Genomic DNA, 27,247 nt, shown 5'->3' on the forward strand with positions numbered 1-27,247 from the left:
TGGCCAGGACCACAACAGAAGTGCTTCTTCGTGTCAGCAGAGCCTAGCAAAGCTGTTAGCAAATCTCACCAGTCCTGCAGCCCCACAGTCAGCGTGATTACCCATACTTGGGCATGTGCTAAGCCAGCCAGGGGCATTTCCTTATAGATGAGTGTGAGATAGCAAGGAAGGACCCCATCCAGGACTGGTGCCTGTAGACTCCACGTCTTGCTGCTTCCCCCAGCAAGACCTCCTGCGACATACTGCTTCCTGCATGAGCTCTGGAAACCTGTGTGAGGTTAGTCCAGATCTCATCATGCCCAGTGCCTGCGCTGGGTTTTATTTATGCCAGGATCAAGATGCGAGCAGTAAAAAAGGTGTCTTTTCAGACTCAGCCCCTCCACTCTCAGTAGCTCCCAGCAGCACTCCATCCTAACTCAGAAAGAATCGTTGCTCGTGCCTCAGTGGCTGTAAGTAACTACCATGAAATCAGGGTTCTCAAAAGCAGCGAGATGCAGGTCATCTGTATGCTGCTCGAAGCCTTTCTTCAAATCTGAAATGATGCCTATGATCAGAGAGAGGAAAATCCTACAATGTATGGAAAGTGTAGGAACCGACTCTTAGGCTTTCCCTTCTCACTACTGTGCCTTTGTGACAGGGGTTGCCAGGGAGCACTCAATTCTGCCACAAGTGCCCTTCACCTGAATAACTGACTTCAGAAGGGCACTGAGAGATCACATAGGATTAATATATTTTAAAACCCAAATGTCCTTCAAGATGAGTCGCATTGGGCTTTTTTTCTTTCTCACACAGACTGTGTTTGCCCTTGGCCCAACCCTGGAGCTGCCTCTTCAGCAGCTCACTCCACATCTCCTAGCCTCAGACAGACCTCCCAAGCTGTTCGCTCAAGTGAAGCTGGACAGGAAGGGTGGCCTCCACATCATTAGGCTAAGTCACTGTGACTTCAGAAGCTAACTCCGTTGACTGTGTCACTTCCACGTACAAGAGCTACCTTTGACAAAAGTGATGCTATTTCACTGCATTCGATGCTTATCCTTAAAGTACATATCAAATCTTAAAGATTCTGGTCTATCCACACAGTTATCTTGAAGTGGGCAATGATACTCAAGTGGCCAGCTTGACCCAAAGCAACTGTCTCTTTGCAAGTAGCCAGGCCTTTGTGAGGTTCGGTCCATAGCACCCAGCTCTTTGTACGGAAAGCATGACAAGGCCGGATTTAAAACCTAGCACTGTCATAGCCAACATGATAGCTAGTGGAAACATGACTGTCCTGGAATGCTCTGTGTCCTGTGAATCCACTGACCTGAAAAAGTCCCTTGGTCAAATTATTTTTTTCTAAGCATCAAAATAGCAGGAGGATGCTGTCTACCCATGCTGTTCTTCTCTGCTCTGCTTTCCTGAGGTCCTTGCTATAGCAGGTCACCTTCTAGGTGACTTCAGGCCCACCTGCCATTCCTTCCCACCCTGGGCTGTTCCAAACAAAACCAGGAAGTCTTAGACAAGAAACAGATGGTAAGGGAGAAAGAGTCTGCAAAGGACACTTCTGTGTTACATAACGCTGGGCATGCGACCTGCTAGCCTCAGCCTTGGAGGTAACTGCTGGCCTATCCCTGCAGAGTAAACCAGCACCACCCCCACCCCCAAACAGCCATAAAAACATTTCTTCAATTTTTCTTTGACAATGAGCATATCATCTTATGAGTAAATATACTACCATTTTAGTAAATGACTGATTGGAGAACAGTAGTTCATGCACTGTGTGAATGCAGCATGTGTGTGCATAGTGTGCATGATATGAATTCACCTTTCTGTGTGCACACGTGTGCATGTATGCGAATGTCATAATACACACGTGGAGATCAGAGGACCTAGGTGTGAGTTATTTGTTTGAGAGAGTATATCTGTGTCATTCTCTGCTGCAGTCACCAAGCTAGCTGGCACACAAGCCTCCAGAGATTCTTGTCTCTCCTCATGTTTGTTGTTAGAACACCAGGATCACAGATGTGGACTCCCACATCCAGCCTTACTTGGGCCCTGGGAATTAATGTCAGGTCCGCACGCTTGCACAGCAAGCACTTAACCCACTGAGTCATCTGCCCCGTCCACTAAGCAGATTCATTCATTATTGATTTACTCAATAATTGCTCGTGGAACAGCAAATCCCTTCTACACCTTGAGCCAGGCCCCATGGGACAAGTGTCACCAGTATACTTCAGCTGTCCCCAGCTCTTCCCATTTCCATGCAAGGAATACTGAATTGTGGCTTAAACGTCATAGCGCTTGTTTGGGACCAGAACAATGTATCATGCTTCTGGGCAGGATTATAGGATAGATTGAGTGATACGGGAGCCACTTTCTTGAGAACAGTGATCCTATAGGGCCAAACTTGAGCAAGAGTCTATAAAGTTTAGAGCCTGGGTGACTACAGCGAGCCTGGCCTTTCTAATCAGCCAGCCCAGGAAAGAAATTGTCAGGCACTGATATGTGGAATACTCTTTACTACAGCAAAATCTGTAACATCTCAGTACCTAAAAATGAGTGAGAAGGAACCCACAAAGGTCTACCTGCCCCTACCTGCTTTCTAAATCAGGTAACACAGAAATGTAGATGTTATTTCAAGCTTGATACACAGCTAACTGCTGAGAAGAAGGTCCAGGTAGAATAGTCAAGAAGAAAGGAAAAGAGAATGGCCTCCCTACATTGGGGGTGGGGGGGGCTCAGCAGCCATGGAGACTCCAACTCTCCATGAGAGTTCAATGTCTGTAAAGAAAAGGCTACTTCTGACCCAGCCCAGCCATTTTGGGAATTCAGAACATCCTAAAGAAATAGACAGTCAAGGTTGTGTGAGCCTCCTCAGACATTCAGGCCTTCTCAGGCACTTCCAAGTGAGGCCTGCATTTCTTTGTCTCTCTATAAGCTCTTTGAGGGTGATTCATGACTGTGTCTCTACCCATCATTCACCCCTTGCTTGGCACCTCTCTCAGAACCAATATCTATTGAGTGCCCAGAAGCATCTCCGGCTGAACAAGGAGGCCCTGGAATCCAAGGTCAGCTGTGCCAACCTAGAGCTAAGCCCACCTCTGTATAACGCCAGGAAGAATAGATTCTTCCTGCAAGTTGGGGGAGCCAATCAGTGTAATACAACATTTCATGATGAGTTATCACAGCACATGATGAAAAATCACAATAAAACCTAATACTTTTCTGTGGCTATCTTTGTTCTTGGACGTGCAAATACATGTGCAGGCAGCTGTTTTCCTACGTGGAAAATTGTGTATGAGGTTTTTTTCCTATTAAAAAGCCACACCCTTGATTCTATTGCATTATTACCTTCCCTGTTATTCCGTCACGTGGTTTTTCTTCTTGCTGTAATCCAGGACACACCCTGAATTACTGCTGACAGAAAAATCACTTGTCAAAATACCTTCATCCTAACACCATGTTAGTAATCTTGTCTGGCCAAAGCAATAGCCTTTGTTTTAGCTAGAACAAAATGACCTCCCCACTTCTAATGGTTTTCCAAGCTTTCAGTAGAAGGATCAACGTTGATGTCGCTCCTGGTTTTAAAGTCACCTTTCAAGGGGAAACTATCCTAGAAAAGAATGACAAACATCTCAAGCTTTTTAATTTTATTTTTAAAGAAATTTTGGAGAAGAGCTGTAAAGAGCACCCACTCTGGTCCTTGATGCTGTTGTGCTGCAAAAGAGGTCCCAGGAGCCAATGGCCCTCACCATTCTGACCTCTGTATAAGGAACACCTGGGTCCAGGCCATGGGACACTAAAAGCTCTAGATTTTATGAGGACATGCATGCCAGTGCTGAAATGTGGGTCGTGGTACATGTGAAGGTGAGGTTACCATGAACTCTATCATGATCAGGCTAGAGTTTTGGGGAAAGAACCAAAATCTAAAGATAAAGTGGAGGAGAGGTTAATGGTTCATGTCTACGTAACAGGAAAGGTGACTGAAGCTGTGTCTTCTCTGTGTTCTTTCTGCTCTTCCCAGCAGCCCTCTCTGGCACCTGCCAGTAATTTAGCATCAGCCTACCCTGCCCGTGATGTGATGGATACTTTGACAATAAAAAGATGGGAGAGAAATGGTTCTTCCTCCACAGAAGGCCACTACACTTGGCCAGTGCCCTAGCTGAGCCTCTTCAACTATCTTATCAGCTCCCCCACAGTATCCTTCATTAGCTGACATCTCTACTTCCACAAAACAACGTCACATATCCAAGGTACTATACTCAGGAACAACTGCCTCTGTACTGACAGCATCAAAATTCACACTGTCCAGTGGAACTAATACAGCCCCAATGTAAATGACTCCCAGTGACCTCTCTGAAAGGAAAGGATGAAGTCATTCCCAGTGTTGGTGGAACAAGACATTCGAGTGAAGTCCCGAAGGTAGAGCAGACTTGGCTTGCTCCCCCCACCACCACCACTCCCTCACAAATGGGAATGCTGTGAAAGCAGAAACACTCGGGCAGCCCTGTGTCAGTACTGTGGGCCCAAATGACCCAGAGACTCCCAGGCAGTTTCCCAGATCACTGGGGTTACCTGAATCTGTCACGCGTCCCTTTTACCCCCTTCTATGTGATGACATCAAGTGGAAACAGTAAGCATTTGGGAGGCAAGAGGCTGACAAGCAGGAAGCGCGATTGAGACCAGCTTTGTTCAGCCTGCAGTGAAATACGTGCAGTAAGGGTTAGATACTCCCAGCACGGAAAGGAATCTAAGCACCCTCCGAGTCCCCTGGAACAGGAGTGGGTGTCAGGAGAGGAAGAGAATGGGGAGGAGAAGGCTGGTAGGACAGGGAGGGGTCATTAGGCTCTCCCAGATAAATAACCACCTCCAGGCTCCTCTGCAGTCTACACCCCACCCCCTGCCGCGCCCCCAAGTTCTCCCGCGGTAAAGCGGCTACCATCAACAGTAATGCCTCAGAGAGATAGGAGTCAGGATGGAGAATACCCTCATTTTAGGGCAAAGATGTGCTCGCAACATCTTAAACCCACACAGCCGCCAATGCGGGGCGGGTAGTCACCCGCCCAGACACACAACAGGGATGCATCTGAGAGCATCTTTTCGTTGCCCCGGCCACCACCTCATCAAGTCACTGTCACTGTTTTGTCAATTACCCTACTGTTTCCAAATCTGTGCAGCGCTCCCCCCACCACCACACCCCCACGGTAGGCGGGATCCCGAACCAACACTATCGGAGAAGCTCCCCACAAGTCTAGCCGTCTTTGTCCTGCTGCTGTTCTTCCAGGAACAAGCGCCCCAGGCCCCAGGTCCGCACAAAAGACCCCCAGAATCTGGCCCTCCACTCGGCCCCCTTTTTCTAATAATGGCTTGAAGGCAACTTCTAACAGGGAATCCGGGAGTAGGAAGGCAGGACAGTACTGGAGGGGGACCACTCAGGGCTTGAAAATGCTTGGTGGGGGGTGCACAGCGGGGATATGCGCGCACCTCAAGGGCGCGTGCAGCGCGTGCAGGAGGCGAGCTCCCGGGACCAGAGCTCCAGGGGGCATCCCAGGACTCACCAGAGGCAACTGCCTTGACCCCATCGCGCTCCCAACTCAAAGCAATGCCGGAGAAAAAAAAACCCAACTCCCCGGACCACCTCCTCCGGGGACGCCACTCCAGCTCTGCACTCCTTTAACCAAACAGACCACCCCAACCATAGCCCAAGAGGCACTCCCAGATATATCTATCCCAGACTACCGTTGCCCTTTCCCGCTTTTCCCTAGGCACAGGCTTCCCCGCGAGTCCCCTGTGCACCCGGGACCTGGGAGCATACAGAACGGAAAAACAAACCGAAACTCACTGACCTCTCAGCAGTGGCCCCGGCTCTGCTACGCCGCGGGCGGCTGCAGGAACGTGGGCAGCATCCCGAGGGTCCACGCTGCCCACCGCGCTCTGCTAGACGAGCGCCCAGGGCCGGCTGCTGCCTGCTCCTCCCGCCGCGGGTTGCGGGGCAGCGCGGGCAGAGTGGCGGCAGCGCCTCCCGCAGCCCAGCTCCCAGCTCGTCCCTCCTTCTGCTTCAGGCGGCGCCCTCCACCTGCCTGGCTGCCCTCCGAGTCCACGCTCGGACACCCGCCGCCAGGCGCCGGACACTGAGCGGGAGCTTTTGGTGCCACCCCCAGAGACCCAAGCACTGAAGGGAGCGGGAGGCTGAGCTCCGCTCCGCGGACCGCCCCTCCCCGGCGGCTCCACCTCCTCCCGCACTCCACCCGGCTGCTTGGCCGGCACGTCCTGTCTGTCTGTCGGTCCCCAGTGGCCCAGTCTTGGTGTGGGTGGGGAAGCAGGGACGCACCCTCCACCTACCGTATACCGGCGAGCACCTTGACCGAGCGCGGAAGCAGGACCTGAACGGGGTCAGGTGTGACCTAGAGGCCCGAGCACTGCAGGCTAGATCGGCTGGCCGCGGTGGCGACCCAGCTGCGGCTCCGGACTCAAGGCTATGGGGAGGAGGGAGGAGTCTAGACTGTTGCCTTTCCCGCGGGTTCCTTTTGGCTGCCCCTGAAAGTTCACTAACCCAACCAGGGCAGGAATCTGTCAGCATGGAATGGGATATGCTCCCAAAAAGGTCCACGGGGACACCTCGCGACTCGACCTCAAGTGTAAACGAAGCTCACAAAAAAGGTCAACAGGAAGGAGCAGGTGCTGGGTCTATAAAGAAGCCTAGACGGTCTACTACCCTATCGCCCAACTTAAAACCCAACTTCAGGCTCAGTGGTAAAGTGCTTGCTTGCCTAGATGCGTGAGTCTGGACTTACCCCCAGTACTCCTAAACAAAACCAAAGCCTCTCCCCTTAGTAGGATAAGCTTTTACTGTCCTGTAACCCCAGGAAAATCTAAAGATAGGGTCTCCTATTTCTTTGCTTAACAATTAGTGGGGAAATGGGGAGAAATGTGTCCCCTGCTGGTCTCGGGCTCCATGTCTGAGTTCTGGGACCTTTGGGGATCTATTCCACTGAGAAACGGAAAACTCACTAGAGTTATGTGTCTTCTCATCTCCACGGTTCAGCCAAAGGATCCCTCTGTCCGTGCACCTACACCTAGGTGCTGAGCTGTCTTCATGGGTCCCGTGCTCCTCCTTCCTATTACAGTAGTGCTTCTCTACCTTCCTAATGTTGTGGCCCTTTAACACAGTTTCTCACATTGTGCTGACCCCCAGTCGTAAAATTATTTTTGTTGCTACTTCCTAACTGACATATTGCTACTGTTACAAACCAGAATGCAAACATCTGTGTTTTCCCATTGTCTTTTGTGAACCATGAAAGGGTCTCGAGCCACAAGTTGAGAACTTCTGATCAAGAAGTCCTGAGAGCCATGTTGGCTCCGTATGACCTAATGAAGCCATGTTGGCAGCTGGTCCTACTTGCTTTGTCTCACATGTACAACTTGTGAATGGTGTTCCAAGCAGGCTATTAACACACTGGGGAAAACTGTCATCCAGGAGACTCACAAAGCTGGAAGAGCACCTGTGGTCTCTGGGATCCCAGCAGGATCCCTGCTTTCTCTAGTCACCAGGCAGACTCTTGCTCCACTGTTCCCTTATAACCTCTCCAGCACCCCACAGAGGCCCTGCACGCATGTCTTAGGAACCTAAGGTTACTTTGCAGGAATATCTTCACTTCAATGTAAAGGAAAACAAATTTAGCCCAGTGGTGACGGTGCAGGCCTTTCCCTGAGCCTTCAGAGGCAGGTGGATCTCTGGAAGTTTGAGGCCAGCCTGATCTACAGAACAAGTTCTAGGACAGTCATGGCTACAAAGAAAAACCCTGTCTCAAAAAAAAACAAAAAAAACAAAAAAAAAACAAAAAAAAACAAAAAAACAAAACAACAACAACAAAAGTTTTAAAAATTAAAAAAAATAAAAAGGCCCTTTGGAGACAGTGTCTTACACATGTAGCCTAGGCTAAACTGGAGTTTATCAGGCACACAGACAAGCCTTTTTGGGACTCATCCTGCCTCACTTTGCCAAGTGCTGGAATTGCTAGCTTTTAGTTATATTTTATCTAGGGAGAAGGCTGCACACCTGTCACAGGACAGATATGGAGGACAATTTACACTTTCAGGAGTCAGTTCTCTCCTTCCCCAGAAGCTGGAACTCAGGTCATCAGTCTAGGACCAGGCAATCTGGGACGGGCATCGTATTCAATGAGCCATGTTGTGGACTCTGAAAAACAACAATAATGAGAATCGAGGCAGGGAGTTTAACAACTCAGATGTTGGTCAGGGACTTGAAATAAAGAAGATGATTCATAACACCCCAACATTTTACCAGTAGAGCTTAGCCCAGAAATATTATTATGCATGAGTGCTTCTCAAGATTGCTTTTAGGAAAGTAATTTCGGGATTCAGTAATTATTCTAAAATGTTTCAAACTCCCCCCAGTTGCTTTCTAGACAATTCTTTGGAGTGAGAAATGCAAGGATTCAGCATGTGGAAGGTTAACATCTCCAACTTTATTCATTTCCACTGGCTGGGATTTTAATTCACAGAGCATCATGGGTGTTCTGCCTTCTGTCCAGTCTTGTAAAGCTGTCACACAGAGAAGGTTAATTAACTGGGGCAGGCTGCAGTGGGGCAGTTCCTAAGACACAGTGGAGGTCAGAATCTGGACAGGTAGCTATGGTCTAAGTCAGGGCAAGAACCGGCAGAACATGTTGTAACAAATTCATCTGTGAGACAGCCAGGAGCAAGGCAGCTAGGACCAGCCTGAGTTTTGAAGCACGAGCTGGCAAAACCCTTCTAGAGAAGCCGCTGCTGCTGGCACAACCCACTGTGCATGTGTGTGAGAGAGAAGCAAGTGAGCACCTGAGGTCTTGGAGAGCCAGGGTGAAGAGTTGGTTGGTAAAGTGTTCACTGCACAAACATAGGGACTGCAGTCATCTCCCAAAACCTACATGAAAAGGTCAGTGTGGTGCTGTGCTCTTTTGATCCTGTGGAATCCTAGCACTAGGGAGGTGGAGACAGGCAGAACTTGGGGCCAGCTGGGGAGCCAGGATATCTGAATCAGTGAGCTCCTTCAGTCAGCCAATGAAGAGACACTGTTTTATAGACCAGGGCGGATGGCACCCGAGGAATAACATGTGAGGTTAACCTTCAGCCTTGGCACATATATGTGCACATGATCCAAATATTATGAGTTCAAACAGCCAGTAGTCATTAAATATGGACTATGTTCCAGGAGGGTTAGGATGCATGGCGGAGGGTTGGGGATTTAGCTCAGTGGTAGAGCGCTTGCCTAGCACGCACAAGGCCCTGGGTTCGGTCCCCAGCTCCGAAAAAAGAAAAAAAAAAAAGAAAAAAAAAAGGATGCATGGCGGAGTGGGGGGCGCTCATCCAAGTTCCTGCAATTACAGAACTCACTTTCCAATTAGCATAATTTTTTTCACAATAAAATGAATCGCATGTGAGACAATGAAAAGAGTGAGGAATTGGGGGGGTGATGAAGAGAGAGAGAGAGAGAGAGAGAGAGAGAGAGAGAGAGTGAGTATGTGCACTGTGTGTGTGCTATGTGTGTGTGTGTGCACTGTGTATGTGCTGTGTGTGAGTGTGTATTCTATGTGTGTGTTGTGCTGTATGTGTGTGCTGTGCTTGCACAGTATGTGCTTTGCTGTGTGTGTGTATGGTATATGTGTCTTATATGTGTGGACTGTGTGTGTTGTTTGTGTGCTGTGTGTGAGAGTGAGTATGCTGTATGTGTGCCGTGTATGTGTGAGTATGAGAGTGTGTGCTGTGTGTTTGCTATGTGTATTGCTGTGTGTGTCTGAGTATGTGTGAGTGCTCTATGTATATGTTGTGTGCATGCTTGTGCTCTGTGTGTGGTGGTAGTGGTGACTGTGCATGTGAGTGTGAGTGTGTGCTGTGTGTGTATGTGTGTGAGTGTGTGTGCTGTGGGCTGTGTGCGTATGTGTGTGAGTGTGTGTGTGTATGTGAGTGGTGTGTGTGTGTGTGTTGTCTGTGTGCTATCTGTGTGTCCTATACATGCAGTGTGTGTGTGTGTGTGTGTGTGTGTGTATGTGTGTGTGTATTTGCGTGTGTTAGGGGAAACCTTAGCCCAGAGAAGTCTCACTCACAAAGAGCTTTTGGAACTGAGATTTGAAGACCATGACAGAGCACACAACGCTAACCAAGCAAAAGAGGAAAAAGCATTCTGAGTATGAGCAGTGTAGAGAGACGGTGTGCACTTGGCAATGGATCAGAAGGTCAGTCAGCCCCACAGCACTGAAGGTTGGTGAAGGGCAGGACTAAGGTCTTTGCACCTGTACTGTGGAACAGAGATGCTCTACAAGTGTTGATTGAGCAGAGCACTGCATGGCTGGGGGCCCAGGGTGGAGCTAAGATCAATTAGATGCCTAGGTATGACACTTACATAGAAGAGTGTGGTGCAGATGTAGAACGTAGATCACTTTGTGATCCTCCTCTTTGAGAGCAAGGACCATCTTTCAACTTGTACCATCAGCACCTAATCCAACAAGGAGGAACAGGGACAGGAGGAGTCAAACAAGAAGAAAGAGGAAGTAGGATGAGGGATTGTGCCAGCCTTGTCCTATGCTCTCATGCCTGCACGCCCAAATGCAGCCTGATGCTGAGGGGGAGCTTCTGGGTCAACATGTAGCTGGTTGGGGCTTTGCAAGCTGCCCTTTGCAAAGTAAGGTCTTTCTTCCTCTGCCTTGGCCTGGTATCCTCAATCCAAAAAGGAGACTAATATGTCAACTGCCAAACCATCTTTCTTCATATCTATAGAATGCAGAGCAATTATGAGCTTTAAAAAACATTGGGATGTGTGACATCCCTCCTTGTCCTTTAATTCTGTGCTGTAGCTGATGTGAACGTTGCTCTGATGTTTTGTTTCTTCTGCTTTTTTATCAGCATCGGGGCTTATACCCAGAGCTTCATGCATGCTGTGCAGGCAGTCTGCAGCTAAGGTACACCCCAAACCTACTCCACTCTTTAACTTAGAGAGAAATAAGACACTTGTAACTACCCCCAGGAGGTCAAGCTCAAGCTTGAGAGAAAAGAGAGAAAGGAAGCCGCAGCTCCTGGATGACAGGGTCGGTCTGCCCTGTATGACAAGACTGTGTAGCATGCTGTCTTCCTGATCTTGGTCCTATGCTCATCCTTTCCTTCTATAAAAGTCATTTGTCCCCCCTGAGTGTCCAAGGTGAAACTCTGAGGTAGTATAGTCCCATCTTCTCAGATGTCAGCCCTTGAAGAATATTGTTTTCCTTCCTGCTAATATTGTCGCTTGAGTAATGGCATTTAGGTGGTGAGCATCCGGCATGGGAACATGATCAGACTCGTTTGGATTTATTTGTTAAAAAGTGGATCTCCATACTGGATGATCTGAATCACAATATTTGTACAACCCAATAGTTTTAAAGTCATATTTATTATTGTGGGGTATGTGCCACAGTGTGTGTGTGAAAGTCAAAGGACAAGTAAAAGTTAATTTTCACTCTTGCTCTTGCCTTTCTGCTCCCACTCTCTCCTCATTCCCACCCCTGCCCCTCCATGTGCTCATGGCCGGCCTCTCCTCCCCCTCCTCCTCCTCTTCCCCCTCCTCCTCCTCTTCTTCTTCCTCCCTCTCTCTCTCTCTCTCTCTCTCTCTCTCCCTCCCTCTCTCTCTCCCTGCCTCTACTACCCTCTCAACTCTCCTCCACATGCCCTGAATAAACTCTATTCTATACTTGAAAAAAAAAAGTCAATTCCTTCTTCCACCACACAGGCCCTGGGGTCAAACTCTGATTATCCATCTTGCAGACAAGTACCTTTACCCACTGAGCCATCGCATCAGCTGGCCCAATCAATTTAACAAACAGGAAAGCATTCTACATGTTAAACACACGTGTTTTAGAACCTGTCAGTTATAGTACAACCACATTGTTTAGAGACATCAAAGTGAAAAGCTACGTGTAGACAGCTCGCACAGGCTGTCAGTGCAAAGGCAGAGAGGCGTCCTCAGCAAGCACATTAGGCTCCTTCCCCATCATCAGTCTACCATATACATCTCTAATGTATCACTGTTTACCACAGAATAGATGTACTCTAAAAAATATCTAAGATTATGTATTGTTAATGAATGTTAAGTGGGATGTTCATTTCAAAACTGGTTGTTTGGGCCTCTATTAAAAGCCAGTTCCAACAGACCTATTATTCTGACAAGGAGTTCTGAATGAAAGAGATTCTACATTTGACATATTTTCTTACCTGTGTAGACCTAGTGTTATCTCATCTCAAAAAAAAAAAAAGATAGCAAGGTATTTTTGAAACATTTTCATGGAAATTACATCCAGGATTGCTTTCTAGAGGCAGTTTTGGGCTAAATTAAAAATTGACTTTTACATGTTGTCTTTGATTTGCACAAAACATATTCCAAGGGGGGGAACTCTTAGTTTGAGTTCTGACTATAAACCATCCGAATGGTCATTATGGCTTCCTGTCTGAATGTCTGAGTGCTCTGGGTAGACACTACAGTAGCAGGCATCAGCTGTTTTCACACTATGTTCATATGGAATGGAGTTGAATGAGATCCTGGTGTCCATCAATACAGTGCTTACATCTCTGCTAGATTGGTAGTAGGATGGCATTATAAATCGAATTCCTCGCATTCTCACTGCTGACGGAGGTGATATGTCCATGTGTGACTGGAATGTGTAGATTCTCTCTCATTCTATTGTCTCCCATCCTCATTGTCTCTCTCACCCCATTGTCTCCCACCCCTATTGTCGAAACATCCTTTTCTGCAGATGTACCCACTTCTGCTCACCCACAAGGCGGCCACTGTTTCCCTGATCTTTCCTTCTGCTCATCAGCCAGGTTGCCGGTGTCCACAGTCTCTCACCTTCATTTGTCCACGAATCCTACCTATGAAAGAGCCAAGAGGGTCTGTTATTGGACTTGGAGATCATAACCTGTGCTGCCACCTGTCCTCAGTAAGCCAATTAAAAGAGGAGAGCAGAAAAAGGAGCTTTATTCAATGTGGCTCCATTGGGAAGGAAGACAAGGAGATCCAGAAATATCTTCATGTATACCAGACACAGCTTCCTGGTCCTCAGTGAGAGCAAAACTTAAATAGAAGACCAAGGACTTGTGCACCTAAGCAGTCCTAATCAAAACATGGTGTCATCCACCACCGACCCATCTTTGTCTGGGTTTCCATCTCATCCCCTAATGCAGTCAGATGAGTTGTTACAATTGTGTGAAATCTCTTTCCGGGACTGAAGCCCTACCTCTGACTGGCACCTTTTTCTTCTCCCAGCATGAGATTCTTAGGGACGTTTTCATTTCTTCGGTGCCAACTGTTTCTGTAGTCTGATAGTCAGATTGAGATATGTAGTGCCCCTTTGGAATGTCTTCATCTGTGAAGCTGGTTACAATTCCACTCCATTTTTCAAAACCCCAATTTCAAACTAGTAACTTGGTTGGTCCCAAAAGCCAACTAAACTCTCTGAAGCCCCCGTCATCTATAGCCTGCGCCTTGCCTAAGTAAGCCTGGCACCCTGCGCCTGCTACAGGTCCAGAGACAGTTTCTGCCACCTCCTTCTCACTACCTTCTCTGTCCCTAGCTCTACCTCCAACATCATTCAAACCTAAGGAAATCAAAATGTCTGCTTCTGTTGCACCCGGTCTAGCTGAGCTTGTCAGAGAGCCCTCTAGTGGTGAGGAGGAAAAGTGGTGCCCTCTGATCGAGGCCCCGAGGTCAGGCAAGTCACCTCAAGGTGATGCCTACAGAACTCCTCTCAGGCTTTCTCACTTAATAGCTTTCCTCTGCTATGAATGTCTTCCCTTCTCAGCAGGTGGGGTGTGTTGAGAGAGGAGACAGAGTTAAGACAAATACTTGGTTTTAACTACATGTTATATAATTAGTGAATAACTAATATTAGTTAAAAAACACTGGGTCCTCCACCCTTTCCCTTTTGTCTCTAGAAATCTTCAACACTGTTGAGTCTGGAGTGCTCACATTAGATTTTGCTCATCAGCTTTGTTTGCTTTGGTTTTCTGAGACAGGGTCTCAGGTAGCCCAGTGTCTTCGGTCCTGTTCTATTGTGAAAAGACATCATGACCCAAGCATTTTACCACAAAAAGCATTTAAATGGAGGCTTGCTTACAGTTTCAGAGACTGAGTCCATGACTATCACGGTAGAGAGCGAGGCAACAGGCAGGCATAGTGCTGGAGCAGCAGCAAAGAGCTTACAGTTTGTCTACAAGCAAGAAGCAGAGAGGAAATGACTGGGCCTGTCATGAGCTTTAAGCCCACCCTCTGTGTCACAGTTCCTGCAACAAGGCCACACCCCCTAATCCACCCTAAATAATCCACCAACGGGGAACCAGACATTCAAATTTATGAACCTATGGGAGCCATTCTCATTTAAACCACCAACACCCAGGCTAGCTTCAAAATCAAAGAGGAATCTCCCAAGTGCTGGCATCAAAAGTGTTTACTACCATGTCTGCCTTTAATTTATTGTTTTTAAGAACACGACTAGTTTGTGACCAGGACAAGGAGACAAGATAGCAATCCCAGTGAGGCACCCCATCTCAGTGACCCCAGGGAGTCCTCTTCTTCTGGTGAACATTTACTGCTGTGGAAGCAGAAGGGGTTGCTCACCATCACCTGCTCTGCCCTTGCCAGAACCCGAGAGGTAAATGAGCAGCCCTGCTTTACAGATGAGGCGTCTGCTGCCCAGAGTATGCGGGCAACCTCATTAATGCACTGTGATAGTACACAGTGAGCATGCAGCTGCCCCAGCTCAGTCAAACATGGAACAGGTCCCTTAGCAATCACACTGAGTGCAGGCAGTGCTGTTTGGATGTGTGTCTCAGTCTTCTAGAAGCCATCCCTATTTTAGATGAAGGGTGACAGACACTGTGGCTCCTTCTACCAAAGGGCTCCAAGATTTCACATGAGTTGACTGTCCCTTTTCCATGCTCTCAGTGTTTCATGGTTTTATTTAGACAGGGTTTCTCCATGCAGCCCTGGCTATCCTGGAACTCACTTTGTACTGCAGGCTGGGTCTGCTTGCTTCTGCCTCCTGAGTGCTAGGATTAAAAGCAAGCAAACACCACCACCACCACCTGGCCTCCCAGTGTTCCTTTGTCCCTGTCATTATGCAGCTTCCTAACTTGCATTTAAAGCTGGGCAAGACCCAACAAAGATAAGATCCCGGCAAGATTTCCAAGAACATTTTCATGTCTGCCTATCTTGAGTTTTTCTAACCAGATTAATTTTGTCGGCCTCTGCGGCTTGGGAAGACCTCTGATGACTGGAACTGCATTGTTCATCCCATCCACCTACACACTCTGCATGGCTTCCTGCATAACACAGTGCCACTGTTTGGCATGCAGACTACACTTAACACATGTGTACAGAAAATGCCCCATGAAAGATTTCTATTTACCCTTCCTGGGTCACATTGCCTACAGCCCTCCTTAGAAAACTATTTCTGAAATGCTTCTTCACAAACCTGTTACAACCCAGTTGCAGCAGGTCAGTCAGAGTATGATTTAGAGTTGCCTCCAGAACCGTTTACTGTGAAAAGGCTGGAGAAGGGAAAGAGTGGGTCAGAATTGTGACAGGCATGAGAAATCTCACTCTAGGTTTCATAGGAATATGCAGGGGTCCCAGTATCAATTCTTCTCCTACCTCTTTTTTATTACATTTATTTACTGAAGCATGGATCATGTGTATGAGACAACATATGTGTGCAAACCAAAGGACAACTTACAGCAGTTGGTTCTCTCCTGACATGTGGGACTCAGGATTGAACTCTGATCATTGGGCTTAGTATGGGTACTTTTACCACTGAGCCATCTTGCCTGCCACCAGTATTTAATTCTCGCCAAGGAGTCCTTAACTCTTTCTATTGGGTTGGTTGGTGGCTCTAAAAACTCAAATGTTGAAGACTCTAGAAAGTGGGTCTATTTGGAGGCAGAGGCTGAATCAAATGAAGTCATGAGGTGAGTCCTAAATCAGACTGAATAATATACACACGAGACGAGGAACACTGGACACAAATAATTAAGGAAAGGAAAAAAGGTAATGTGGAGACATAGGGAGTGGACAGACCTCTGCAAGCCGAGAGGGACTGAAACACAACCTCCTTTCACAGCCCCAGAAGGACTCAACACTGCAGAACCCTTGATCTCAGGCTCCTATCTCCACAATATGAGGCAATACGTTTGTCATGCAAGCCACCCAGTCTGTAGTGCTGATTAAGGCACCTCTGGCAGACTCATCTACCCAGAACTCTTGTACAAGAAGAAAATTGGATCCCATAGCTCACATCGATTGATTATGTCTGGGCTGTTTGTTTCCTGCATTTACCTACATGGGCAGATGAATGGAGGCGATGAAGAAATGATGCATTTACCCATTCAGGGGCAAGATTCTTACTGGTGAGACATTCACTGTGTCAGCAATGAGATAATGCTCAAAGCAATGAGATAAATAGATTGCTGTACTGGCTGTTTTGTAGACATTGCTCAATCCGCCCAGGCACCGAGCTGAGAGGCACTGTTACCCTCAGTTTGCAGAGGTAGAAATTGAGGCACAGAAGAATATATGGGAATTTCCAAGGACATACTACTAATCAGGAGCCCACTGGCCATCAGTTTTGTTCTTACACTCAGTGTGCACTGTGGAGCATCCTAACCAATCTAGCAGTGGTGTACGGAAACATTTCTCTTGTCACTGGTCAGTACGAGAATGAAAATGTAATCCAGTGTGTGCAGAGGGAACAGAGAGGTCAGATGGAAGGGCTCTTCACCATTAAAAAGGACATCTACAAAACAGCAACTCCTCTCCTGTTGTTATATGTTACACAACCCCCTCGTGACATCACAATGATAGCCACCACTTTGTGACAGGTGTGTGGGGGTGGGGTGGGGGGACCAGAACTGATCGCATTGCTTTGCCATGCCGACCAGCCCCAACAGTGCCCTCGCTCCCGTTTCTCACTAAGAAAATCATCCCCTTACGGTTGAAGTACTTCTGTGTTGCTTTATCTCCTTATAGGTGATGTTATCTCCGGATGCTAATTCTACGAGTACACTTTGATTTCTCTTCCATAAGAGGTATTTTTAGATAGATTATGAAAAGCCAGTAGCTTCAAATGTACTGACCTGCAGAATTTCAATGTGCAACAGATACAACTTTTGTTTCCTTTGAAGTGGAGTAAAACGTACATTGAAGCTGTATTAATTACATCTGCAAAGTTGTGTGTCTATTAATACTACCAAACTTCAGAAGTATTTGTCTGTCTGTACTGTAATTCTGGGCCTGTTAAACTGTAAGTCCCTAATCTGTCTCCATAGACTTTTGTGACCCTCACTCTACCGTCTGACTCTGAGGATTTCATTTCTGCTAAGCATATCATGCAAGCAGAACATGTATTCTTATTGTTTTGTATCTGGCTCATTTCATTGAGTCTACCAATATCCAGAGTCATCTACCTTGGAACATGTGTCAGAATTTCCTTCCACTTTAAGGCCAAGTAGTATGACATTAACAGACCACACTTTACTGTCCTCTTGTCACTGAGGGACATTTGGGTATTTCCCACCTGTGGTAGTTTGAACGAGAATGGCTCCCATAGGCTCATATGTCTGAAGACATATTCCTCAGTTAATGGGACTCTTTAGGGAAGATCAGGGGGTGTGGTTCCACTGGCATTCATGTATGTATGTATATATATATATATACATATATATATGTATATATATATTTGTGTGTCTCTGTCTCTCTCTTCTGCCTCTCTCTCTCTCTCTCTCTCTCTCTCTCTCTTTCTTGGTCTCTCTCTCCCTCTCCCTCCCTCCCCCCTCTCTCCCTCTCCCTCCCTTCCCCACCCCCTGCTTTGTGTTTATAGAAAAAGATGTAAGCTCTTGGCTATTACTCCAGTGCAATGCCTGTCTGCTGTCACCCTCCTCACCATGATGGTCATGGAATCGCTTGCTAAAATGTAAACCCCAAGCAAATGCTTCCTTCTGTAAGTTGCCTTGGTCTGTCTTTTTCATGAAGTCCGGCAGTGTTGAGCTTCTCATATGCTCTTTGTCCATTTGTGTCTGCGCTCTGAGAAACTGGCTGTTCGGAACCATTTCCTGGTGTGTTGTTCGCTGGCTTTTGCTTCCGCTGAGGTTTAGTTCCTTGTCCTACATTCCTGTGTTTCATCTCTTAGCAGATAATAATTTCTACAGGTTTTCCCCCATCCTATGATGTCTTTTTACTCTGTCGATAGTGTTCTTTGGCACTGGCATTACTTTCTCTATTAATTTTTTTAATTTCTGTGTATGTTCGTATGTCTGCACGTGTGTGTGCAGCACATGTATGTGGATGCCTGTGAAGGTCAGAAATAGCTGCAGGACTCCCTAGAGCTGGAGTCACTAACGATTGAGACATGGCTGGTGTGAGTGCTGGGAACTGAACTCCAGTCTGCATTCTTTACCTCTGAATCATCTTTCCAGCCTCAGCAACAACAGCTTTTTAAAGAAGGGTTTTCAAAAGTAAGTAAGCCATCAGCTCTTCCAAATGCTCCGAAGTCTACCTCTGAGCCAGCAGCAAGTCCAGCCTGTGCGCATCCCATACGTGCTGGCTCACTGAACCACTCACCGTGCATGGGTTCAGCACATAGGTGAAGAACTCCTCTCATGGCTCTGCAAGGCTCCCCTGGGCGATTTTTCCAAAGTGTGTGTTGCCACTGATTTAAGGAACATAGAAAATAAAAACCGACCCAACAAAAACAGGCAGGTAAATCAGCGAAACAGAACCGAGGTCTCAGAAATAAACATGCATAGCCACGGCCACCTAATTGTCAACGAAGTATCAAAATCATACGTTGGAAAAAAGAAAACCTCTTCCATAAACAGGGCTGGGAACCTGGATATCCATATGTAAATGGAGGAAGTTGGGTCCCAAGCTCTCACACTGCAGAAAAGTCCATTTAAAACAGATCAAGAACCCTTCAGGTAAGTTCCGAAGCTCTGAGGAGGAGTGTACATTAGGGGGCCACAATATGAAGACTCCTCGAAATGTCAGCAGAAGTGCCATATGAGGTAGTTATTTGACTCCTGGGAATATATCTGAAGGAATGTAAGTCACGTGACCGCGGAGAGACCTCACATCCATGTTTATTACTGGCTGGCAGTTCTCAAAGAAAAGGAATGCAGCCAGGCTAGATGTCCTGCAACACATGACAGTTAAGATGATGTGGTATGTGTCTGTGAAGGAAGTTTTCACTCATCTGTACAGGCATAATGGTGTCATTTGCAGGAAAATGAGTGGAACGAGGGATCATTATGTGAAACAAGTTAAGCCAGACTCAGAAAGACAAATGTCACATTTTCTCTCATATGGAGACTCTAGATTTAAATGGAAGTGTGTATAAGGTCTACAAGACAGTTTAGTTAAGAAAGGGCTTGCTGCAGAAGCATGGGACCCTGAGTTGAGTTGGATCCCAAGAAACCTCTGCTAAGAAAAAAGAAAAGAAAAGAAAAAATGAGGCTAGCACTACATGTTCATATTCCCAGTGCTGATGAGGAAGAGTGACAGATCTGTGTGACTCTCTAGTGACCCAGGAAAACTTGATCTGAAAGTTCTAGGCCTATTAAAGACCCTCAGTATAAAAACAAAATGAATGGCACCTAAAACCCATGTTTGGTTGTTGGCCTCAACATTTAAAGCCACACACACACACACACACACACACACACACACACACACACACACACACCTCCCAAAACACACATATATACCCCAAAGGAAGCTGGGAGAGAAAAGTAGAACTAGGGGAGGAACTGAAAGGGAGAGGACGGGGTGGACTTAAGAAACATGCATGCATGAATTCTACAGCAATAAGAACAACCTTGTGGCACTAGTTCCTGGGTTCAGACTATGTGTGCTGCTCACAATGTCACTAAAAACAGTTTAGTGTGCTAGCATATATGAACGTCTCATCATGGACATGTGGTTCTCCTTTACCTGCCGATCGTGGGGTAGTGTACACCATTTACCTGTGCACCGTGGCTTCTCACCAGAGCTGCTAGAAAGCCTCGGCACACACTTGTGGGCAATTTCAGGAAGGCAGACTGGGCATTCTGACGTACTTCTAATCTTGCAGGCTCAGTTCCAAACCATCGTAATTTTCCTATCTCCTATTTCCTTTGCCTCAATGAAAATCAATTTGCACCGATCTGGTAGAACAAACCTGAGGTCTCATCCACTCAGGAGGCTGAGGTAAAGGAGTCAAGAGTTTAAGGCCAGCCTGGGATAGGGAGGAAAGTCCTTTCTTAAATAAAGAAAGAAATAAACCTGAAGAAATAAACAAGTTACTTCTTGGCTTTGTTATATATACTGCTTTGCTCTGCCTTAAAGCCTTTTACGAAGCAGTGAAACAAAATATAGGAATAACAAAATACCACTTTATATTATCCTTTTGGAGTACCCAATGCAAAATGAAATGTGGTTTCTTGCCCAAAAGCTGTTAAAAATTTCAGGATGGCAACGACTATATATTACAGCAACATTGGGCCTTTCTGACTTGAGGCTGATCTCACAGCCGGGAAACATCTTGCCAACTCTAGTCCTCAAAGAAGTTGGGAAAGTAGAAGTGTGTCTTTTCGTCTCTGAAGGACCATCAAGAATGAAAGAAACTCTTTAAGTGCTGTAGATGCTTATATTAGAACAGAGGCAGAGGGATAGGACAATTACACCTGACTTAGGGAATTGCTTCTGTCTAAATAGGGTGTTTTGTTTGTTTTTACTGTCTAGACAATCATTTTCTTGGTTTATCTTCTGGTTATCTTAACTTTTTTTTGAGAACTTCATATAAGTATATATTATATTTGCAACATTTCTGCCAACCCTCTTCCTCTCTAACTCCTCCCATATCTCCATCCCTTCTCAAATGTACAACCTTTTTATTATTTTTACACACCACACACACACACACACACACACACACACACACACACACACACGTGCACGCATTACTTTAGTGTTGCTTATATTCATACATATTTAGAACTGACTACTTGGGATCGGGTAATGTATCAGAGTCTCAGAGCCTGTACCTGGAGAAGACCTATCCTCCATGTCTTAGCAGCCTTTACACTGCTACTCTTTTCCCCAGAGTTTTACATGATGCTCTTACGTGACAGGCACTGAAGATTCTTACTTACCAGTGGGGTGATAAGTGGATACACACAGGAAGCTATGGCTGAATGTGGACTGTCCCCTCTAAAACCCATGCTGGAATCTGGTCTCCAGTGCAGGAGTCATGAAGTGTAGTGTCATGTGTAGTCAGTGTAGTGTCGTGAAGCAGAGAGCTTTGTAGATCGTTCTGTGGATTCCTGTCACTCTTACAGGGCTGTGGCTATCTTTCTAAACTGGGTGAGCACTAGCTGTCATGAGCTGACATTAAACCTTTATCTCATTGCAATTGCCGATCTGGTACTCTCCAGCCAGAATAAACCACTTTTTTTTTTTTTTTTTTTTTTTTTGCTAACTTGCGAGTATTCTACTATAGTATCGGGCTAAGCTATATGGACCAGCTTTATAAAGAGAAAAATAAAGTACTAAAAGTAGTTTGGAGTTTGTCGCTGCTATTGTTTAATTTATGTGAAGGCAGCTTACCAGCAGAACTTAATCTGAGAACCCCTGTTCACAGCCGGCAGACACTGTGACCCCTCTTTTTGCAGGTGCTGTTTTAGGGGGTTGAGGTTAGAGTCCCACTCTGCCTGGTCTTCATCCTCAGAGAGTCAAGCTCTGAGGAATTATTGAGTGCCAGGTTGGGGGGTCTTAGACCTGTGTCAGATTATATCCTATAGTTTGACACGCAGGGCGATGATACCCCTCACACCACTGAGTCACATCCTGAGTGGACAAGATGGCCTCCCATGAGGAGGATGCCTCAGGCTGGCATTCATCTTCATTCCACTAATTTTCATGCTAGAAAAATCCACAGCATGGGTAGAGGTATCACCAAAGGATGCAGAGAGATGGCAGCCACTAGAAGTCTGATGGCGATTTGTTCTTTCTTTTCCTTCTGGTTTCAAGGTGTCACCTCTTCACGACATCTCCCTTGTTTGGGTTTTGACTTGAGAATATATGGCCTTAACTTAGAAGGAATCAAAAGACAGACAGTTTTCCCAGTAAAAAGGTGACTCAGAAAATCTGATCTGGGATATGCAGTGGTTTGAATATGCTTGGCCCAGGGAGTGGCACTACTAGAAGCTGTGGCCTGGTTGGAGGAAGTGTGTCACTGTGGGGGTGGGCTTTGAGACACTCCCCCTAGCCATGTGAGAGCCACTTTTCTCCTGTTTGATTTCAGATGAAGAAATAGAATTCTCAGCTCCTCTAGCTCCATGACTGTCTGGATACTGCCATGTTCCTGCCTTGATGATAATGGACTGAACCTCTGAACCCGTAAGCCAGCCCCAATTAAATGCTGTCCTTAAAAGAATTGCCTTGGTCATGGTGTCTGTTCACAGCAATAGGAAGCCTAACTAGGCCAGCATCCATAAAGATGAACTGCAGAGTAGAGTAGACAGTCCACACAGAGGTAATTAGGGCTGGAATTGGCCAGGTAGTGATGGCGCGATTGCGACAGTAACAGTACATTCTCTCCATTTGCCTTGCTTTTCACAACACTGTCCCATTTGCTCCCCCAATAATCCTCTTTGGGAAGCACCACACTGCAGACTTACAAACTGATTCTCACAAAGTGTGGATGAAAAATTGGTGAGGGCAGCCTGGTCACTGCTGAGCAAGGTGGCTGCTTCTCTACCATCTGACCTCCTTCAGAGCTGTTGGCGAACTTCCAAACCAGGAGGTGCCTAGGATCCGTCCCAAATAGTCTCAGAAAGTTAGCCTCAGTGATGCCCAGCAAGGACGATTGCAAAGCTAACTAGAGAATTTTAGTTTACACCTAGGATATGTGCTTCTAGGCTGCAGCTTGGCTTGATGAGAAAGAAGGCCAGGGTCTGGAGACCAGAGATAATACACAGGCAGAATTGACAAAATCTCGGCTGGAGAGATGGCTCAGTCAGTCAAGTGCTTGCCTTGCAAGGCTAAGAACCTGATTCCGACTTCCAGCATCCAAGCAGGTGGTGGTAGCTGTTGTTTTGTTGTTGTTTTAAAATAGCCACATGTAGTGCGCCACGTTTGTGATCTCCAGCACTGGGGTGGGGGGTGGGAAGGAGGTGAAGAGAGGTGGATGGATCCCTGGAGCTAACTGGCCAGCCAACTTAACTTATATGACAAGTTCCAGGCCAATGAGAAACCCTGCTCAAAGATAAAGTGAGCAGTACCCAAGGAATAGCAAATCAAGTGAGCTCAAGTGCAGGAAACCACATGCCATCTTCCTTATTTATTTACTAGTAGTGTGTCACTGAATGGAGACCTACTAAAAGGTGGGGAGGAGTAGGTCCTGCCTTTCTGAGGAGAATAGCACTGAAGAGTTCTGTGGTATGTTTAAAGCCGCCTGACTTAGTAAGCATTTACAGAACACACTTCTTGCCACTGTGCCAACCTGCCGTTAATTCCTCAAGGACTGAAGAAAGGCAAGTAAACAGATGTCACCGTTGCACAATGCAGCAAGTAACAAAAGAGAAGAGAGACAGAAGCCGCTCAGCCCGGAGGCAGGAAGGTCATCTTGGGAATGTCTCCACATTGTTTCTCCAGGTCTTGTGTTAGCCTTGCTTCTGTGGCACGGCCGGTTTTGTATAGCTGTTTGGACTGCTGGGGCGCACCCTGGACTTGTAATGTGTTCCGAACACATTAGCTGTGCAATCCACACTCCACATGTGTAACCTCACAGACCACCCAGGAAGTCCGCCTGAAACACCTGGACTCTGATTTTGAGATGATTATGCTAGGAATGCTGTGCTCATGTAGGTTGTTATTAACCATTTCTTCTCCTATAGAAACATAAAGGTTTAATTATGGAAAAGAAAGAATTTTGATAGTTATTTAACATCATCCCTTGACATCCACCAATAACCTCTGCATTATATGTGTTAGAATATTTGATTTAAAAGTGATAATTAAGTTGTGGACTTAAGTTTCATAAAACATCTATCAATGAATTTTTACTTGGAATTAGTTTAGAATTTCCAACAATTTCTGAGCTGGCCCCAAATATGTTTCTGCCATTCTGCCCTACACGTTTATGTGATGTAGTGTACTTAGCACTGACAATTATAAAATCAAAATATCGATTGACTCGGGAAAACATGAAGAGATTCTATGGCCCAAAGCCAAGAGGAATTATGTAAAACATAAATAAGCATGTCTCATTAGTATGCAAATTTGCTTTCGTACTTAATAAATGGTAAGATCACATGTATAGCAAAGAATCATTTTAAAATAAATTCCTTTGTGATTTATTATCAGTAAATATTTGATTTGTACAACAAGATTTCTACGCCTGGGGGACAGGAAAAAGCTGATGAAGCTAACAGGGGTGGTGAATGGCCAAAGCTTGAGCAGTTAGCCTGAGAGTCTGGAGAAGTAGAGCGAACACGGAAGGTGGGCATGCCTGGGGTAGGCAGGTGAGAAAGGACTGTGAGAACCGGCACAGGAAACCCTAACTTCAAAGACAGGGGACACACTGTTGTTTCTACCTGTACTATTATGGAGCAACCCACATCTGCTTTGGAAAGGCAGGGCAAATAAATGTTGAACATATACGTCATACTTATTAATCATAAATTAGTCCTTTGAATTGCATTTAATACCGTTAAACATTTGGAGTCATGTAAGGGCAAACAGCACAGAGGAATCAGTCTGTGTGACTCTGGCTAAGAGCTGTCTTTAAGGTGGACCCCACCCCCACCCCCAGAATACATGAAAACCCATGATGTTCATGGCAAGAAACTAGGATCCCCCACCCAAGAGAGAGGGGATGACCTGACAGCTGCAAGCTGCAAACTGCAACCTGTCCTCAGTGGGTTCTGCCCAGGGCTCCAACTGCATGTGTAGCAGAGAACAGCCTTGTTGGGGCACCAGGGGAAGGGGAAGCCCTTGGTCCTGCCAAGGTTGGACCCCGCCCCAATGCAGGGGAATATGAGGGGGGCAATTAGGGGGATGTATAGGGGGAATACTCGTATGGGGGAGGGGGAGGGGAGGGAATGGGGGCTTATGGACAGGAAACCGGGAAGGGAAATAACGTTTAAAATGTAAGTAAAGAAATATATCTAATAAAAATTTTTTTTAAAAAAAAAGCAACAAGGGATTTTCAAAGCATTATGGAGGGCATGTGCTCCCAAGCTTCCTAAGGACTGGTCTTGCTTTCTGTTCTGCTTTCTTCACTGTTGTATAGCCTTTCTCCTCCCTGCCCTCATCTTCTTGGTCAACTGAGATCAGCAGAAGAGAGTGGCACAATGGGGTATCTGCTGAGTGTTATCAGATTCTGCCTCTGTCCTTCAGTCTCTCTGTGTCCTTGGGTAAAACTGTCTGTTCCAAACAGATCCAGAAAAGCCAATGTGTGCCTTGGAACTAACCCTGGGGCTTACCTGATTCCTGGTTTTATGCCTCTGGTACCCTCCTCAAAGTGGAAACTCAGAATGTTTAATGATTGCATCTTAACACGCCAAATACAGAGGCGATTGCCGGCAGCAAACCACTGAACTGAAAATGGGACCCCCCATTGGAGGAATCAGAGAAAGGACTGAAAGAGCTGAAGGGGCTTTCGATCCCATAAGAACAACAATGCCAACCAACCAGAGCTTCCAGGGACTAAGCCACTACCCAAAGACTATACATGGACTGACCCTGAGCTCCAACTGCATAGGTAGCAATGAATAGCCTTGTTGGGACACCAGTGGAAGGGAAGCCCTTGGTCCTGCCAAGGCTGGACCCCCAGTGTAGGGAATTGTTGGGAGGGGCAATAATAGGGGGGTGGATGGGGAGGGGAGCACCCATCTAGAAGGGAAGGGGGGAGGGGAGGGGACTGATGGCAGGAAACCGGGAGAGGGAATAACATTTGAAATGTAAATAAGAAATACCAAATTTAATAAAAATGCATGTTAAAGTAAGGGCCAGGGCTGGGGCAGAGATGTTTCTACAAGCAAGAGGACCAGAGTGAAGATAGACTCAGACACAGCAATGGAGAACTTCTGCTGTGAGTCAAAGTTGTACAAAGAAGTGTGATGAGGGTTTAAAAAGAGAGATGACAGACAGGCAGGGGGACAGACAGTAGGAATGTTTCCAATAGGAGATGGTGGCATTGGAGTTTTAGAAAAATGAAAAAAAAAAACACAAGTATCTGCAGAAAAGGAGGGACCTTTCAGAGGAGAGAACACAGAGATGGAAGAATGAAGGTCACACTAGCACTAGGGACATCCATACCCCATAGCTAAACTGCAGTAAGATACTTCAGTGGGGATTGGGACAGGAAACATGAGTGGCTTGCAGTATTAGAACACACGGAGTCCTTCCTGCTTCAAATGCAAACCCTGGAAGATGCCTTTACCTCATGTGAAACTTGAACTGCTGCTCTTTCTTTGTAGAAATCCATATCCCCAGACTCCACATATATGCCAGATAGGACAGCCATCTGTAATGCCATTTTTGGAAGGAAAAGCCTCAGAAGCTAGCTAGTCAGATGGGCTATATAAGAGGATATGAGTTTAATTGAGAGACTATTACCCCAAGGTAAAACAAGACAATGGAGTGATGAAGAGTCTCAAAATCAAGATGGGTCTCCAAATCACACCCACACATGCCACCAATATGAACAAACATGTATAACACACACAAGAAGAAGAAGGAGGAGGAGGAGGAAGAGGAAGAGGAGGAGGAAGAAGAGGAGGAGGAGGAAGAGGAGGAGGAGGAGGAAGAGGAGGGGGAGGAAGAGGAGGAAGAGGAAGAGGAGGAAGAGGAAGGGAAGGAGGAGGAAGAGGGGGAAGGAAAAGGAGGGGGGAAGAGGAAGAAGAGGAAGAGGAAGAGGAAGAGGAGGGGGAGGAAGAGGAAGAGCAAGAACAAAAACAAGAACAAACAGAAAACAATGTAGTAAGGTAAGAGATAGGACTACCTCCCAAGTGTTCCAGCAGTGAGAGAACAATAAAGAGCTTCTGAGGCTGGCGAACACCTGTGAGGTACGTGTATGAGGAAAGAGACACTATGGAGTCTAGGCATAGTTGACTAGTTGAGTCTAGTGAATATTTGTAAAAATATTTATATAAATAAATGGCATATATGGAGATACATACACATCTGTCCAATGGATACTCATCTCTCCAA

General features: G+C 46.3%; 1 protein-coding gene and 1 long non-coding RNA gene across 5 annotated transcripts in view; both read right to left on the reverse strand.

Moving 5' to 3' along the window:
* Rnf152 (ring finger protein 152) overlaps nucleotides 1-6,478 on the reverse strand; it is a 75,356-nt gene extending 68,878 nt beyond the window's left edge. Inside the window, 2 exon segments of one of the 4 annotated variants that reach the window (NM_001106305.3) lie at nucleotides 4,555-4,676; nucleotides 5,826-6,154. The gene's annotated coding sequence lies outside the window, so the exon portion shown is untranslated. 4 annotated transcript variants of the gene reach the window in all.
* A 1,985-nt stretch (nucleotides 6,479-8,463) lies between these two features.
* Nucleotides 8,464-14,234, reverse strand: LOC148001549 (uncharacterized). The gene is made up of 4 exons (XR_015635448.1): nucleotides 14,121-14,234; nucleotides 12,779-12,876; nucleotides 10,382-10,474; nucleotides 8,464-8,544 (listed from the first exon to the last, which is right to left on the reverse strand). It is a non-coding gene; the product is annotated as an uncharacterized LOC148001549 (long non-coding RNA).
* Between the last annotated feature and the right edge of the window lie 13,013 nt (nucleotides 14,235-27,247).

This window comes from Rattus norvegicus, chromosome 13 (genome assembly GCF_021556685.1).
Source record: "Rattus norvegicus strain SHRSP/BbbUtx chromosome 13, alternate assembly SHRSP_T2T, whole genome shotgun sequence".
Taxonomy (NCBI): Eukaryota; Metazoa; Chordata; class Mammalia; order Rodentia; family Muridae; genus Rattus; species Rattus norvegicus.